Genomic DNA, 18,586 nt, shown 5'->3' on the forward strand with positions numbered 1-18,586 from the left:
TTATGTTTCACATGCAATCAGTTTGTCAATTACCAAAACTCAAACAAAAGGGCTTTAAGAAGAAAAAAATGAGTTTATATATAAGTGTGTGTGTATACACACACACACACACACACACACAATTCTGCCAGGATATTTTATAATAAGCTTAACTATTGTTAATTTTTGCCTAAGTAAGTTCTAAGGAATTTAAGGAGATGGAACTTTTGTTATAGCTAAAAAAAAAAAAAAAAAAAAAATTCACAATGAGAGGATAAGACACCTGCAAGACAGTTAATTTTCTGAAAATTTTTAATCTTCTGAAAAAGCTCTGGGTAGCTATTATAAGCATGAAGGGTTTTTGGCCAATTGGATTACATAAAATTCAAAATGTGAATATCATCCTAGAGTGGGGATCAGAGGCTCATTGCCACAGCAGGGAGGCATTTTATTTTCAATTGTACTTTTTAGAGAGCAAAGAAAAGAAAAAAGACGAAAGACGAGCAGGCGCATACCAAGGTATGTGGTGATCTCAGGAAGATCATTTTCATAAATGCTAAAAGACTTTTTCTCCTACTCCCACTAATGTATAAATGAAATGAGAAGAGCTCATGGTGATATACAAGTAGGCAGATGATCTTTTAAAGTATTTTTTTCTCTTTTGGACAATATAGGTAGAACTCAAAAAAGAATCAGAGTTCATGGTGCATATATACATAAATGGAACTATATTCTAAGCTGTTGAAGATTAGTTCAAAGTTCAATATCAATCATAAAGAAAAGAAAAAATTAAATTAATGTCACAATAAGTAGAATAAAAGTTTCAGAGAGCTAAATGTAACAACACTGATGTTTTCTTTTAATGGAAGAAAGATTTCAAAACATAGATTACAGGTAGCTCCATAGGAACAACATTTTAAATACATATCCTTAAATGATCTCCCAAATTGCATATTCATTAAGTTAGGATCATTTTTAACCATTGATATGAATTTTTTTTTTTTTTTTTTTTTTTTTATTTTTGACAGGCAGAGTGGACAGTGAGAGAGAGAGACAGAGAGAGAAAGGTCTTCCTTTGCCGTTGGTTCACCCTCCAATGGCCGCCGCTGCAGCCGGCGCACTGCGCTGATCCGATGGCAGGAGCCAGGAGCCAGGTGCTTTTCCTGGTCTCCCATGGGGTGCAGGGCCCAAGCACCTGGGCCATCCTCCACTGCACTCCCTGGCCATAGCAGAGAGCTGGCCTGGAAGAGGGGCAACCGGGACAGAATCCGGCGCCCCGACCGGGACTAGAACCCGGTGTGCCGGCGCCGCAAGGTGGAGGATTAGCCTATTGAGCCACGGCGCCGGCTCATTGATATGAATTTAAAAATCCTTCAAGTTACTGGTAATTGGGAACTTTTTCATGTTTTTTTATACTCATCCCTTTGTATTGGGTGGAGAGGAAATTTGAATGTTAAAGGTGACTGAATTTATCTAAATCAATTTTCTTTCAATAAAAGGCTAATCTAATACCAGAAAAAAATTTTCAGAAAATGAGTATTCTTAATTGCTTACTCAGTACTGTAATAGTAAATCAGTAACAAAAATGTCAGAGTTAGGGTTCTTATTATAATTCCGGCCTCCCACTCCCCAAGCATACCTTACAGTAGAAACTTGAAAGGTCAGGAAATTCAACAATTTATTTTCCTTTTCGGATAAACATTAAGGGAATGAATATATTTTATTTCATGAATATAGTATAAATAGATATGTTATAATTCAGATAGCATGAAATTTTCTAAACCAGAACCTGCTTTGTTAAAACTGAGAAAAAAACAGGTTGTTTTGTTTTGCTTTTATTCCTTCTTGTTAGAAGTAAATTAGAGAAATCTGATTAAAAATGTCTTAAGTGCAATAATTCAGTGGGTAAAATAGAATATATACTTTTATATAAGCTTAAGATTCAAGAACAGCAAACTATACAATTGAAATACTTTAACGACCTCAAAAGGAAGCACTATTAGCCTGATCCTATGAGGAGCAGCCCATCTGGGAAGTTGGGTTCTGATGTCAAGCATGTTTGGTATCTTCGTCATCACAACTACTTCGTATTCCAGGCTACCTGCACTTACCAGACAGAACACCACCAAGTACAGAGTGAAACATCAGCCACAGTACTGAAGGGGGCATGCCAGTTGGGGCTCCTATTCGGTCTACACAGCCTGATCTGCAGCTCAGGACGCCGGGCTGGCGTTTGCTGACTTGAAGCTGTCCTCTGATCCCTTAACAATCAGTTCACAGCTTGCTGGGGCTTCTCAAGGAGGGTGGCCCAAGGCCTTACCCAGTTAGAGGCAGCTTCAGAAACCAATTAAGCTAAGCAAACTGGCTCTCTTGGAGACTTGGAGTGAGCTAATGTTTAACACACAGGATCACACAGGTGAAGGGCATGAGGATGAGGGTTTCCACGAGTGTTACAAGGAAAATGTAGTCTCATTCTGGTCTTCAAGATACGCAGACTAGTAAGGACGTTCTAAAGCTTTCCGAATTAATTCCATGAAGGAGAATATATGATGTTTAGTTTCCTTATAAGAAATTCTTCCCTTTCTTGTTTTTCTTTTTTTCTTTTCATTTTTAGTTTTTGGATTGGGAAGTATCTGTAGATAGTCTAAGACAAAGACTTAAAAATCATTTTCATGGAAAACTTAGGAAATTCCATGGCTACAAGATCAAGTCTTAAACCATCACAGAAGTGTAAGAACTTTCTGTAAAGCAACCTTTAATCTAGGGATATTTTGCATTATTTATAGAGCAATGACTCTCTCAGTAAAGATAACACAGCTTTCTTCCCAACTAAAAAGTTTCAAAAGTAGGGATTATATCCAATTACTTTTGTTTTCCCTAGAGGACTCAGTAACTGTTTCTTCACTTTAAGAGTAACATGTATTAAATTATGTATATTACAGTAATACTAATAACACAGCCTCAGAAAACAGTACTTTTGTGGGAGCAGGAGAGAGCTTTCGTTTGTTGGTTAAGGCTCATAAGGACCAAAAGATAAAAGCAACCATTTGTACCCCATCTTTTTCTCTGTTAGTCTGAGTTGCATCTAATGTGATTCCAGCTGGAAACCAATCCCCTTTAGTATGCTATTAATGATAAATAATTCTAAATTCCAAATAGGAATTGAGAAATCTCAGTGGGTAACAACCATTTAAAATTCATAGTACATGTTTACCATTGTAATGAAAATGTTCTTACCATATATATAACATGCCATTTGCAGATAGACATATAATTTGCCTTTATCTTAATAATTAAATCAATTACTCTGTTAAAATTAATTGTCAGATAAAACTGACTATAAAAGAAAAGTCTTCTAGGTTCTATAGAAGATGAAATCCCATCAAAATTAAAATGTGACTGTAGCTTCTTATTATCACATTATACACAAACTGAAGGGAAAGGATAAAATCATCAATTCATAATGAAAAGCAAATGACTGTATCAGACCACAGTCGTCACAAAAATGCAGCATAACAAACCATACCAAAGTTGTGACATTCACAAATAGCAGTTACTCTTCCTCACATATCTTCAGGTTGGCTGGAATTTTGCTGATCTAGGCTGGGCTCAGTAGGCTTGCCTTTAAGCTAAAGGTTAGATATACGTCTGTACCACATCTTTCATCTTCCTTGGACCACTGGATACTCAAAGCATGTTTATCAGATGATGAAAGACAGGCAGTGAAAATGAGAATACCATTAAAGGATTTGCTCCCTTAACATCTGCTAGCATCTCATTGGCCAGATAGATTCATATGGCCAAACCCACTGACTATGGTCAGACAAGTACTCTCCAAATACCATGAAGCTGTGACAAGAGTAGGGATTTATGTTACTGTTTGAAACCAAAGAACTGAAATCAATAATCCATTCACCAACTGGATGGCCTGTGTGTGGGGGGGACTCATGGGAACCATCAAGGGTTAATGACAATGTAAGGTTTATATTTCTCTGAATCATCTCTTCTCTTCTGTCAAGTATCACATACTCTGCTTGACACACATAGTTTGAACTTCAGAGTGGCATCTGGTTTTGCAAGATTTTTCCCAGTGTAGAAAAATATGCAGGCTAGATACAGGAGGCTTCCTTCTCCACATCCTTGGACTACTTACGCCAGATCTTGAAGAGCATTGTTCAGGTGGCTCCAGGGCCCTAAATAATTTGCTTGGGTTACTAACTATTGCCTTTCACTTCACATTATTCTTCCTTAGTATTTATCTTCCAGATGCCATCTTATATGCTGTTGTATGTATAAGAAAGCAGAAAAGGGTAGGGAGCAATTTCTATGGCCTTAATTCCTGTAAAATCAGAATGTAATTATAATAAGTTTAAAAGTTCAGCATACTTCCAATCAATATTTTGCTAGATATAGGCTGAGTAAGATTTCATTCTTCCCTGAACCAATGGATCTTAATTTTCCAACAAACAATGCTTCAAACACTAAATAAGGACTATCCTTAACTTAGAAAAAAATTACAGCTCCATTTTTACTTGCCGATATATGAAAAGGGAAGACTTAAATAAATACAATTAGTGAATGAATCTTTCAGTCCAGCATTTCCCTAATGCTACAGACCTATAATTTTTATGATACTAAATTAAATCAAACATAAGGGAAAATTTTCATTTTAGGTATGCATTTATATATCAAGTACAGACATTATTTCAACTCAAAAGAAACTTTATAGTAAAGGTGTAATGGAATAAAGGGTTCTTAGTATTATATTTCCAAATACCAAAACATTGCATCTCAGCATACAAACCATCAATTCTTTTCTATAAAAAGTATATATTTATTTATTTACTTGAAAAGCAAAATGACAGAGAGAGAGAGAGAGAGAGAGAGAGAGAGAGAGATTTTATTTGCTGGTTTACTCTCCAAATGGCCACAATGACAAGGGCTAAGCCAGGCTAAATCCAGGAGGCAGATACTCATCTGACTCATCTGGATTTCACATATGGGTGGTGGGTACCCAGGTACTTGGGCCATCTTCTACTCTTTTTCTTGGCACATTAGCAAGGAGCTGGATCAGAAGTGAAGTAGCTAGGACTGGAACTGGCACTCAGATATGGGATGTAGGAGTCAGCAAACAGTAGCTTAACCAACTGTGCCAAAATGCCAGCCCACCATCAATCCTTTGAAGTATTTACTGATCAGTGGAGAAACGATTTGCCCTTCTCTGAACTCCCATTTTACCTTCATTTTCTCATTCCTATGATTCTCATCATTTTCTATTCTTACAATTATTTGCCAGCTTGTCTGTCTTAACTCTGCTATACCACTGTGATCTCATCAAGGGCAGAAATTATGTTTAATTCAACTTTGAATCCTATTTAGCATCCGGCAGGATGCATGCATCTAATAAATATTTGCTATGGGATGACTTCATAAATTTTCTGTTGACATTTCTTTGCCACAATGCCCTTTCAAAATAATGACATTAAAAGGGGGGAGGAAAACACAGCTATTTCTTGCATCTTATCCATAGAAATCATAGTTTTTAACATTTTAAAGTAGATTTTCAGGCATGTTTGTTAGAGGGAACTAAAATTAATCAAATGCTACATATGCCTTGTCTAAATTTGTAAATGGAATAATTTGCCTAAAAATCAAGTTCTCTCCTGTTCCTACTTTGCCACCCATTGGGAAACTATTACTCATCAAAGCATATCTTTTTTTTCTAAAGATTTATTTACTTATTCTGAAATTCAGAGTTCCAGAGAGAGAAAGAAGAAGAGACAGAGAGAGGGAGAGAAAGATCTTCCATCCACTGGTTTGCTTCCCAAATGGCCACAACAGCCAGCTCTGGGCCAGGCTAGAGCAAGGAGACAGGAACCTCATCTGGGTCTCACAAACACTTTAGCCATCTTTTGCTGCTGCTTTCCTCAGGCCATTATCCCAGAGCTGGCTTGGAACTGGAGTAGCTGGAATAGGACCTGGTACCCATATGGAATACCGGCACTGCAGGTGGCCAATTTACATGCTGTGCCACAAGGTTGGCTCATTCAAAGCCCATCTTAATTGTCACCTGTTCTCTGTGGTTAGTCATTTATCTAGGTATTCCTAGCACTTTATAAAGTGTAACACTAATCACATTATGTTAATGATCATTCATTAGTACATAAATCTATAAGGACTTTACTGGCCCAGGGACCACTCTGCTTTTATGTTTATACCGCTAGCACCTATCCCAATGCATGCTGAAGAACAAATGCATGGCACATGTTATTTAAAGGCCACTGTGGATAAGTGATGCTTCACTTATTTCTTCCATAGTAGTTTAATATGTACCATATTTGCACTAATATTAAAAAAAAAAACAGTTCAAAAACTGCTAAGATTTAACACTTTGTATTACTGACCAATGAATAGGCTGGTAGTATGTGTCAGAAAACAAGACTGATCATCACCATCCTCAAATGGTACTTTGGAATATTAAGTTATATATTTGGAAACCTACAGCAGTAAGGTGATTCTCCCTCCCTGCCCCCCGCTGCCTTCAGTGCTATGATCGTGCTAGGCATAATCATGACCTGTTTATACTTCAATGCCTATGAAGGGCTGAGCTATGCAAGAAAATAGCTTGCAAATGTTTGTAAAATCTCAAATTTACTTTGGCTCATCTGATCACCATGTCCGCTCTTGCGTTTTGATATGGGGTGGAGTAAATCTGTCATTCATTTCTACTTTATTATGACAGCTGGTACAATTTGGCAAGTATCCTACTCAAATTAACCCTCAAAAGGCAATTTTTCACATTTAAAACTAAGAAGACTGTGTCTACATCAACACCTAAACAATTGGTTGAAAAATTTAAACACAGTGAACAAATCCATTGGTTCTAAAATAAAAATGAAAAGCAAATGAAAAGTTGTTTTTTCTTTTTTATTGAATTGGGCAGCAGTCTGAACAAAGGTACTAAGCAAAAAACTATTAATTGATTCATCATCTCCCAGTCTTTGTCCTTTCAAATCTATTTCACAATAGGTACAGATAATCCAGAATATTTTTTGCACTCTATTTGACTGGAACAAAGAATCGAACTCATAATTCAAATATGTTCATGGTTGGCAGAAGAGACACCTGACCAATTATTTTTGTGTTAAGGCAATCCTTGATTCCAGCCTTTGTCTCTGTGAACATAGAGTTCGTCCCATTATTTTAGCCGCATCAAAAGTAAAGCACTGGCTAAACAAATATGGATGATTTACAAAGGCAGCCATATTTTAGTGATACAAAGATAGCAGGCTAGTGTTTAATGAGGACCGTATGTCCAGATGCCTCTTCAACCTACTTATTTTCTGCTAAATTGTAGAAAAACCCAAAATACAAAAAAGCACTGAGAAACATAACCAAAGAATACAAAAATTCTAGAATTACAAATAAGTGTAAATTGTTTACTAATGTAAGTCAACACAACATGTGCTTATATTCTGTAACCATTATTCAGCATAACAGTAAACTCTGTACTTTGCTTAGTTCTAACTTCTAGTAAGTAGCAAATTCAGCTGCAACTTCCTGAGAAATATTAGTGTTCTAAGAACACTGTGTATGAGCAAAACTCATGTTTTTCTAGCATCCTATTAGGATAGCTCCTCATATTCTCTTAAAGAGAAACCTATTTAGAAAATTTAAAAAATTCATAGAATGTTCTTCCTTTTATTTTCTTTACTCTCTGGACTATGGTAATTAACGTCTACTCAATACCACACTCAATCATCTCTCTCCCCTGGGATAGTAGTTTCAATTAAACCTTTTATTTCATCCAAGAATGCCTGTTCTCATTGACCACTGCACTTTTTATCAGTGGATTTATGATAATCGAATGCACATCTCCTCACAGGCAGAATGGCCTTATGTATCCTTTATTGTTCTTGTACCAGAAGAGAAGTGAAAAACAAAATTAGCTCCTGCAGAAGCCAGGAAGGAAACTGTATTTGTTTAACACAGCAGGAGGCCTTTCACTACCTGCCCAATGGCCTTGACCATTACTCTGCCCTGGCCTCTCAATGTGTTGGCTGCCCCTTGCCTGGCTGCTTGCTTCTGATAAGAGATGCCAACCCCCTTGGGAGCCATGGAGAGGTGAGAACAGAGGCAATGCAATCTTTGGGTTATATTTTCAAAGGTTTGTGAAGGAAGTAAGACATTTACTTATGATCACTATTCTTTTCTGCAAGAAAACCCTACAGATTACAGACGGACCTCAACTGCTATCTCACAGCAAAGGCTTAACTTTTAAAAAAGACAGCTGTGAGCTTATTTGTAGCCATTTTGCCTTTACTTTCTTTCCAACGAGGATATAGATGATTTGGTTTCTGTTTGAGAGGAGCACAAATAATGGTGACATGTTATTAACTTAACCACCATGAGAAATTACATTTTTTTACAATCATACTCGGTTATGTAGCTGAAGACAAGGCTCGATCTAATGTACTCCTACCTCTGTATGATATAGAGAATAAGTCATGATCACATACACCCTGAACATAAACAAAGTCAGTAGCTTCATCTTTGTTTAATTTTCTTGCATGCCTACATAGCACATAAAATTATCAAGTTAATAATTGCATTAGCATTTATTTATATAATTTATTTACAACCTGTCTAGTCCTAAAGAGGGATTGGGGTAGCTTACATCAATAATTACACTGAAATTATCTGCCAACTTTTCAACAAGTTGCAAGTGTTGACATAGTCATATTTTTCAAGTAGAAGAATCCAGAACCCAGATATATTTTTAGTGTGAAAGATGGCCAAAATCTTTATGAATAATGTTTGCAATTCATTCATTTTTCTTTATGTGTAATGGAAACAAGCTTTCAATAAATGAGGACTGTGGATTCAGACAAGGCAATTTGTACTTAGAAAACAGGTTGGGTGTCATAAATTTGATTGCAAAGTTAGTGCTCACAATTTGAACTTATTATTTTTTTCTTCAAAAGAAGTACTTACAATTTGTGTGTTAAGTTTCAACCTGCCAGCAGGGTTTGTTTCCTCCATGGCATCACCAAAACACACCAGAAATAATATAATAATATATTATATAGAAACAAGAAATAATATAATAATGTGCTATGGGAAAATGCACCTAAACTTCAAATTTAGGAAAGAAGAAACATTTTTCCCTCTGAGCTGATTATGTGACAGAAGCCCCTTAACATAACCACATAGGTGGTAGCATGAGGAGAGGACTGGAGGAAGGTGTCCATTTGGTCCTACTATTACGGCAACAAGAACGGCCCCGGCAGGGGCTCGAAGAGGTGGCCATGAGAAAGAGATCTGTTGGCAATTTGTTAGCTCTGTATTTACAAAGGAGAAGGCACTCTTTAGGTCAAACGCTCCCTAGGCATTCTGAACTGTGGAACAGATACACACTCAGAGAAGGACTCCTGCTGCCTGTTCATATATACAGATCATTCATAATTCAGGCACTGTCTGTATTGAGTGTCAGGCCAAGATCTGATGCACAGAGATCCAGAGAGTATTATTTGGAACAGAAAGGGACCTTAGGAGACTATATAATTCAATTCCCTAATTTTATTGGTATTCTTCTCCCTGTTTCCTGTCACAGTCTTCTCCCTATTTTGTCAGATTATTTTTTAAATTTAAATTTTAGTATTTATTGGCTTATCACTATTTACACAATCCAATCTCTACTCCCCAACCTCAATTCAGATTATGGGTGTCTAGAAAAACGTCTCCACCTGCAGTGGGAGAACAAAGAGAAAGCTGTATCCCTTGCCCAGGGATAGGGGTATCCATCACAGATGGAGGGTTCACAGCATCACAGCTAACAAGGTTGCTGAAAAACAAAATCAAGTTTCGTACCTCCAGAAATGCATTTGCATGGAGAAAATACACAGTTCAATTTTTGCAAGTGGTATTAAGAACCAAGAAGTTAAATGATCACTGTAATCTCTAACATCCAATGGCAGACTTGGCCAGTAATCAGTACCAGACCTTCCTGATCGACACATTACTATCTGATGATGCATTCTCCAACTTTCCCAATCTGAGATGAACAATCATAGCAACACTGGCCTTTTCCGTGAAGTGTATCTCCTTGAAACGTGACTTGGCTGCTCTTTCCAACCACATGGAGTATATATTCCTTTACCCCTTGGGTCCTCACTGATCTTGAGATTTCCATTGACCAAATGAATGAGGCAGAATTGACACTGTGCACCAGTGAAAGCCAGGCCTTAACAGCCCCAGCCTCTTCTGCTTCTGCTGTCCTGAAAAGGCCATATAAGGATGCTGGACCAGCATTTTGGAGGCTGAGATGACCCATGAAGGAAAAGCAAGGTGTCCCTCACACAGTCAGGACCGCTGGCACACGTGTGCAGGAGACCGTCTTGGGTCCTGCAGCCTAGCAGATGCTGCAGTGGAAGGCAGCTGATGAGGAACAGTGTCCACAACCCACAGGACAGAGCAACCTAACGAGCCGTCATGTTTGTCAAGTCTTCCGGTTTTGAGGCTGCTCAGTAAACAGCAACAGATAACGGAAATGGAGAACTTATTAAAGAGATCAATTAGATCTCAAAGCCACAAATACTGTACTTTCTATGTCACCTGTGCAAATGGTTTTGTCACAGATTTACAATTCCATTTATGAGACAGCATACGTTGCAGTGTTATGACTAAAATCACTTTCTATACCTTTGCTTCCTTCTCCTGAGTTTTCCTTTCTGCCTTTGGCTCACGCTTCTCCATAACCTGGGAAGTGTTTGCTCTCATTCCTTCTCTGAACCATCCAGGACCCAACCAGGATCCTACCTCATCCCTGAAACATTTCATGATTTTAAAGTCCTTTGGCCTTTAAAGCACTTTGCTTTCTTCATTTGAATTACTTCTAGTCACTTTCAACCTCATTTTCTTTCTTAACTTTGTGCACCTACTTTCCTTCCACTAGCTTTATAGGTGAGAAGGCGCCATGCCATATTCTTGTTTCTCTAATAGCACACAGTACTGTCTATGAGCTCCTGAATCACAGGGATGTGTTTTCGTATACTTTAGAATACCCAGTGCATGGCACAGAAGCTAGTAGAAATATACATTCAATAAATATGGCAACAGGCATTCAGTAAATATTTGTTGAACAGGGGATCCCCAATATTTCCTGGGGACCTAGAAAAAGTGGCAAGTGGAGGCCCAAGAAAATAATTTACTGAACATTAATCTCTCCGAGTATCATGAAAGAGAAAAACTTGGCTTCAAGGGGAAGGGAGTAAAAGTAAACCATAGATAAGATGTTTTAGTTGGGTATTTTTCTATTTTGCCATTTGGAATTTGCTTAATTTTCTGTTTATTTGTTTTTCTCCTCTTCCGGGACGTCAGTGGTCTAAAGATGAAACATGTAAGTTTCAGGAAAGTGATACAGGAGAGGGTAGAGGGCCAGCCCTTTCAAGTCAGCCTGCAAGTCGGCAATTCACCTTGAGGTGCTCAGGCAGACAGTTCCGTAAGCCAGGAGCCACAGGCTCCCGTGAGATAGAGCGACAATTCTATAACTTGCAAGATTAGCTTGCCCGCTTTTAGAGATGATACTTGTCTCCCTTCTGATACCATCCCCTCATGTAATGTACTATCACCTTCATCATCACCACCTGGCATTTCAACAGAAAGCAGAAACAAATGTGTTCTGTGATGGAAGGATACATTACAGAGTATGATTTGATTCCAGAAAGGCAGGAGAAGAGATCAGAAGCAAGAAAGGAAAGGAGAAAAGAAGGAAGAAGAGAGGAGGAGTAAATATGAAATTTGAAATAACATTTCAAACTGTTAATCCTTCCTTAGGTCCCTAATCTCTAAGAAATGCAAAGAATTAATTATGCAAAGAATAAGTGATACAAGTTCTACATATGACTCAATAAGGGGCTAGGAAACAAAACTGAACACATTCATAATTGAATATCCTGCCATTCCGGGCAGATTTACAGAAGAGTAAACTTAGAGATTTTTAACAATATTAAATGTTCTTTTGTCTTTTCAACATCTGTGATGAAACATTCATTTTTAAGAGAGAGCTGGCATTGTGGTAAAGCTTCATTTAGGCAGCAACAGGAATTGAAGAGTGTGTGATTTGTACTTGGGCTTCTTAATTTAAATAATTATAACATCTTAAAGAAAAATGCATCTTAACCCCTACGATGTTTTATTATATCTGACAAGTTCAGTAAAAGGGCACCTATCTACTCCTGCATTATGCGACATACGTTCTGCACGCTCATTAAAAATAATGAGAACCTATTTAAAAGTCATTGTCCAGAGAATCTTTGGGGATGGGGCATGGGGAGAGTAAGTGGCAACAGTGTTATTTCAGCGCCTATCTCTGTTTTATCAGCCCTTCGGGGGTGGGGAGGGGAAGTGATCGTAAGTTGGTACTCTTTAATGATAAAGATCACACATTTTCCTGGAAAAAACAGGCAGATGAAACATGTTCGGACCTGTAAGTACACTTTCAAAATGAGATGGACTACAGCGGTTGTTTCACATGTGTAGTATTTACTTTGATAACAGCCGGAAAAGTCAACCACAATCAATTGTGGCATTATTTTTCCCCCTAATCTTCAAATATCCTTTACAAAAGGAATACATTTCCTTATCTTATACCAAGTGTACCTTAACAAATGTACTGATCACAGGCAGAGAGGCAATTAAGCAAATCAAGGTCATCCCCTGAGTTTTGTAACTAACTTCTTACCCAGCTGCTCTATATCAACAGCTGGCATAAATTACTGGTAACATTTGGCTCACTGGATAATAAGAAGGATATAGTCGGTGGTTGGTCACAATATTCCTTTATTTTTCCTGAGCTGTTTAAACATGTATTTTCAGGAAATTCTTCTTTTCTACCCTCTAGAAGGCAATCATGCCTGCAGTGGCCACTAATAAGACATCTGTCTTGAACCACTAAGGTAGGGCCAAATCTCAAGGCTGTTCATTGTTAACTTTGCAAGAGAATGTAATTAGGCCCCAGTCCTCAGAAACGTCAAGAGGGCTTCTTTACAGCATACAATACTCCTCCTTCCACTGCCTTTCAATCTCCAACAAAACCAGTGTTGTGATAAAAGCCATTAAGTATTTACATTCTGACACCTGGAAGCCATATGACCTGGCAAAATGGCCAGCACTTCCTCCATCTGCTTTAATAATGCTGAACCAGAGCATTTATCATCATCTATTTTACCAAGACTAGATTTTGCTGACAAGGGTTCAGTAAAATTCTTTCAGGTATAAGTACTTCCCAGGGAGTAGCAAATGACTATTAATCCCTCAGCCTTGTGGGTTATTGAACACACTCAAAAAGCTGGCAAAGATTAAGGACTTTGTCTCATAGTACAAGCAAGGGGAGGTACAGTGTTTACCTCAGAGAGGGAAAGCTTTGCTTTAAAAATATTTCTGATAGTGACAATCAATGCAAACTTTGGTAAGAAGCAATGTCTCTGTGCATCATTAAAATGAGATAAATGGAAACTAAACAAACTTGTTTTCTGATAACATATAAGGATCATTTTCCTAGGAACTCTGCAGTCTTTGACAAGAGTTCAACCATAGCACCTTGTATGGTGGGATATGGTTGACATAAGGGGTCAACAACATAGCTTACCCTACAGCATCAGGATAAAGAAAGAAGGGAAGCAGATACAATTGCAAGCAAATACCAATAGCCCAGTGTTCTAAGCCTCTCAAAATATTTCCCTTTGGTATGGATCTAAATCTACAAGTTACAAGGTGGCACGTAACAAATTTTGAACACAATCAAATTGAGTGTGGAAATTTTAAAGCACAATCGAGTTGGGCCTGAAAAAGTCAAGTACAATTGAGTTTGCCTAAATAAATCAGGTGTAATTGAGTTGGGTAACTGGATTGTGCTCAGCACTGGCTCTTTGCCCAAATGAGGGGGCACATGGCCAAAAAGGAGCAACTCTCTCAGGCTTGCAATTTTCACAGGGTAAGAAACTGTCCACATAACAGAGATAAAGTTGGACATGTGATGATTGAAGCTTATCAGTTACACTCATTAAGTTATACTACAGGCCAACTACTGTTCCAGAGGTTCTCAAATTTGAGTGAGCATCAGAATAATCTAGAAGGTGTTAAAACACATATTTCCAAGCCCCTACACCAGAGCTTATTTATGTGGGTCTGGAAAGAGCTAGCGACTCTGCATATCTAACAAGTTCCCAAATGATGCTGTTACTGCTAGTCTGAGAACCACTGTTTGATTGAATTGTTGTAGCCCAAACTGAAGCAGTTAGACATGCTTTTAAATATTTTTAGGAGCCAGCGCTGTGACACAGGGGGTTAAGCCACCACATGCAGCCTCGGAAACCAGTATGGGAGCCGATTCAAGTCTCAGTTGCCCCACTTCTGGTCCAGCTCCCTGATAACGTGCCTGGGAAAGCAGCAGAGGATGGTCCAAATGCTTGGACCTCTCACCCGTGTCGGAGAGCCAGAGGAAGCTCCTAGCTTCTGGCTCCTGCCTGGCCCTGCTCTGGCCATTGCAGCCACTTGGGGAAACAACCAGAGGATGGCAGATCTCTTTCTCTCTCTCTCTCCCTCTATCTCTCCCTCTATCAACTCTGCCTTTTCAAATAAATTAATTAATTAAAAAAATTTAATACTGTAAAAAGAAACCCAACATTTGTAAATATAAGGTCATGATACTTACTGATCTGAAATATTTTCACAAGGAAACTGTATAATGGATTGTGCAAATGTCTTTATGATAACTGAAACCCCCTAAGTGGTCATTTGCTTTCACAATGAATTTATACCATATGACCTCACAATCCCACTCATGGGAATTTATCCAAACCATATGAACGAGTTATCTGTACCCCCATGTTTACTGCAGCTCAATTCACAATAGCTAAGGCATAGAATAAACCCAGATGTCCACCAACAGATTACTGAATAAAGAAATTATGGTTTATATGTATTATACATACACACACTATGGAGTACTACACAATCATAAACAATATTAAAATCCTTGCTTTTCCAACAAAATGGTTGCAATTGGAAACCATTATACTTAGTGAAGTAAGCCAGTCCCAAAAGGACAAATACCATATTTTCCCAGATCTGTGGTAACTAACGGGCACCAAAAATGTAATGTATAGGAGTGAAATTGCCATTCTGAGATTTGATGATTGGGTATTGCCGTTGTCTCTACCATTGAGAAACTGTTTTTTCTTCTTACTATTTGTTTTTTCTTCTTACTATTTGTTGAACCCTTTAATTAATGTAGAGTTAATCTTATGAGTATAAAGTAAACTCAAAGAGGGAATAAGAGAGGAAGGAGGAGGAAGGCTGAGAAGGAGGGTGGGGTGGGAAGTATCACTATGTTCCTAAATCTATATATATGAAATACATGAAATTTGTCTACCTTAAAACAATTAAAAAAACCAACAAAATCAAAATGAACCAAAATGAAACCAAACTCTCACTGTCTCATATGGAGATAGATTAATACTGCTAGGAAATCCTTACAAATTATTTGGTTAAAAATAATCGCACAGGAATTATACATTGAATGCAGGTCTGATATAGACTAGTGGTACTAACTTCTTTAGCTATACACTTTCCAGCTTTCTATGTCGTGGGTTTCAGCAATGTGCAACTTTCTGTCTGTTAATAAATATGTACTGAGCATATACTGTGTTTCAGGCACAGGAAAGGGCATGAGTGAACATTATTTGGCACTCACCAGGTGTTAGAAACTATGCTTAGTTAATTCTCACAATACTACCAGGGAGGTATTATTATCCTTATTTGACATATGAGGAAACACAGTCACTGAACTATTAAGAAGGCAAAGCAGAGATTCATATACAGACCATGAGGTATGTCCCAAAGCACATTCCAAATGGCTATTTCTCTATAGTTCTTAAAGTCTACTGGGGAAATTTCAATATTGTGATTCAGAGGCATGGAATGGGGCATCTTAATATGACTGGAAGACTTAGTGAGGCTTCTTAAGCCAGATCCAGGGGCTCAAGGAAGCTTTGACCAAGAAAGGGTTCTGTATCTATTTGGTTGATGATGTCACTAGACATCCAAACTAAAAACTACAGAATCATTGCTATTTCTCATTCTTAGAAACCAACATCTATTAGACGCCCAAAACAATATTTTTCTATTTCCATGTTGGTCTCTATTCCTCAAAGGTGAGAAAACATATAATCTTTTATTCAGATGAGCAACAATGATAACCACAAGTGACGTTTGTTGAATCTCATTCCACATGCCCCAGTCTAAGCATTTCACATGTGTATCATTTAATCCTAGCAACGGTCTCTTAGGTTGATGCTAATCTGATTGCTAAATAAGGAGTGAGGATGGGGAGTTAGCATGATCAAGGCTATTAGTCAATGGGTGTAGATCTAGGATTCAACCCAAGTCTGATGAATTTCAGATTCCATGCTGCTTGTAAGTACCCCTGGTGAATTGTAGCAAACTCATAGCAGGCATTTCTTTGCCCCTCCAAATTTATTCCACACAGTACTATTTCTCACATGAGTCCCTTGCTCAGTAATCTGTAAAGTTTCTCAGTCTACTATGTCTTTGATATATTCTGTACTTTTCATTGTCTAAGTAATTGAACATCATATTTCCTTCAGACGTTTAGTTCTGTATTTTGAAATCCTCTTCAATATTGAGCATTGTTATCAAATGCAATCATGCTCATGGAAATTTTCTAGGTCCCTAACATACTTTGAAACCATGGAACACTTTATTTATATAATGTGATCCACTCATCACCCTTTTTTGTATGGCCAAAGTTCCTTGAGGACAGGCATGCATCGTATTCATCAACAGACTTCATGTTGTAGAGGTTTGCCAAAGAATCAGTCATATTGGCTGGATGGATTACAGTAAGAAGTAAATGGAAACTATTATAGAAAGAAAATAAAAAGGAAACGACTCCTTAGTAAGGATTCTACCGTAAGTCACTAGAACTGTGTTGCTTGGAATAATGTAATTTGGCATTTGTATGATTACTTTAATTCTCAATCATAACTCTCACATTTTGGTGTAGGTAGAAAAATCAATCTAAAATCATCCATTAATATCCCGGACTTATCCACAAATAGCCACTGTAATATTCATTTTTCCTAAGTATCCTGCTCAATTAAGCATGGAATTATTTAAATCAAATAGCCACAGGGAATGAAATTATATACCAGTTAAATGAAGTTCATCTAAGATTTCAAACCAAAATTCTTCCATGATTTATAATGTTAAATCATTTGACATTTGAAGGTACAAATTTATCAATTAATAATAAGATCAAATAAACCATGAAGGAGATGGAACCGTATCTCATTTGCCAAGGTAGTCACAGGGACAGGTGAACAGTGTTAGAATACAGCAGGCAGCAAGTATGAAGAGAACCTACATGGGCATGTGCATCATTTTCTTCCTCAGCAAAAGCAATATTACTAAGTGAAGGTTAAATCAGCATGACAAACATGGGCCACTTTTGGTTCTCAATCATACCAGGCAGGAGAAATTTACTTGCTTGAAATATAGTTAATCCCACTTGCAGAGGCTCACGTTTAATAGCAGGCAAACATGGCAGGTAGAAATTATAAATACATTTAAAATTTTCTCAGCTTGTTTTACCCACCCTAGGGGTTACTGTGCTTTTCAAGACAATTTAAAGATAAGGAACTAGTCAGAAAATGAAATGTTAAAGAGGTTAACAAAGAAATGGAAGAGATGGTCTTTCTCCCCAACCCATGAAAAAAGACATACATCCATGTGCATGTACCTGCATTTGCATGGAATAACGCACATATTTTCTCTATTTCTCTTTTTCTCCTTCCACCCCCACTTCTCCAGCTTTAACAAATAAAGCCATGCTATAAATACAAAACTTTGTCTTTCAGGATCTTTCCTAAGACGTCGTGTAAGAAACAGAACAATTTCAGATTATCAAGGATAGAAAAGAACTTGTAGGCTGTATCTCCCAGAGAGCAGACCAAACAAATCACTCATTAAGAGCACAGTTCCCATTTCAAGTGCAGGTGCAGACACAGCAGTTTCACCTTCTGAGTCTAATATAAACATTATTCTCAAAGTACCCTCTGCAAAAAATGTTCCTCATGTGAACACCTCTTTAATAAACTCTCCATTCAGAGAGGAGGACATCAAAGGATCTTGCAGACTGAGATTCTGGAAATAATACTTTTGAAGCACCGTTCTTTTGGTAATGATCCTAGAAACAACTAAATAGTTGTGATATTGTTACATGCATTCTTATCGTTTGATTTTCAACTCGGCCTGCCACGGAGGGAAGGAGAGTTGGCTAAATGTCACACTAAGCCTCTGATGTTCACTAAGTGCTCAGGAGGGAGGACAGGGACCAGCAATTGTAGGAGATCAGCATGGCTCCCTTAGGTGTCAAGTCAGGGGAAATGACCAGGAAATGGAGGCCAAGGCCTTTGGAATGGGAGCAGGTCACATCCGAGAGAGGATCCTCTTCTGGGATTTCCTGCCTAACTGCTGACCACATGCTCCCTTGGCTGTAAGTGTCGAGACTTTACAAGAAGCCAGT

The 18,586-nt window shown here is 37.9% G+C and overlaps 1 protein-coding gene across 8 annotated transcripts in view; it reads right to left on the reverse strand.

Annotated features, from left to right (window-relative positions):
* Nucleotides 1-18,586, reverse strand: part of PARD3B (par-3 family cell polarity regulator beta) — a 1,151,792-nt gene that overhangs the window by 502,989 nt on the left and 630,217 nt on the right. The window lies entirely within an intron of this gene.

The sequence above is a fragment of the Oryctolagus cuniculus genome, chromosome 3 (genome assembly GCF_964237555.1).
Source record: "Oryctolagus cuniculus chromosome 3, mOryCun1.1, whole genome shotgun sequence".
Classification (NCBI taxonomy): Eukaryota; Metazoa; Chordata; class Mammalia; order Lagomorpha; family Leporidae; genus Oryctolagus; species Oryctolagus cuniculus.